This window comes from Suricata suricatta, chromosome 13 (genome assembly GCF_006229205.1).
Source record: "Suricata suricatta isolate VVHF042 chromosome 13, meerkat_22Aug2017_6uvM2_HiC, whole genome shotgun sequence".
Taxonomy (NCBI): Eukaryota; Metazoa; Chordata; class Mammalia; order Carnivora; family Herpestidae; genus Suricata; species Suricata suricatta.
In genome coordinates, this window is record NC_043712.1 from 11625129 (window position 1) to 11625815 (window position 687).

Sequence of the window (687 nt, forward strand, 5' to 3'; positions counted from 1 at the left end):
CAGGAGCCAGGAGGGGCTGCTGACTTGTCAGAGGCAGTGTCTCCTGGGGCCCATTCCCAGATCTCCTAGTCAGAGCCTAGATGGGGCAACTGTCCAACCTTCCAGCTGGCCTTTCTGCTTCATGGTCCCCTGAGTCCCAGCAGTGTCAGTGATAAGACCATGCAGATGGCCAGATGGCCTTCCTGGTTTTCCCTGGGGTGAGGTGCTGCTTGGATCCATCCTCGTGGCCCTGATCCTGAATAGGTCCTGCCTCTATCACCGAGTCACACTTCTCCAATTAGAGCCCAGTCCCCATGGATGGAATGCAGTATGTCCTAGAAAATAAGAGGGGAAATGAAGATGAAATAGCACAATCAACACCTTCAATTATCATATAGTAGAAGTAGTAGCAGGAATATTCCTATTTTCTGTGACTCCAGAGAACAGAGATGAACACTATTTAGACTCTATATCAGGCTCAGGGTACCATTTCTGACTTTATTTTTTGTTGTAATTTTATTTTACATACTAAAAAGTTTACAGTACATGTATGTGCTGTTGAAGGACTGATAATAAAGTTAATGACCACTTTCTCATGATTCAGTTAAAGAGTATGTGGTTCAATACTGTAGAAGCCCTGTGTGTACCTGTGTTTAATCATAACCTTTTGTCCCTGTTTTGAGGGAATACTTATTGTGAATATGTGTA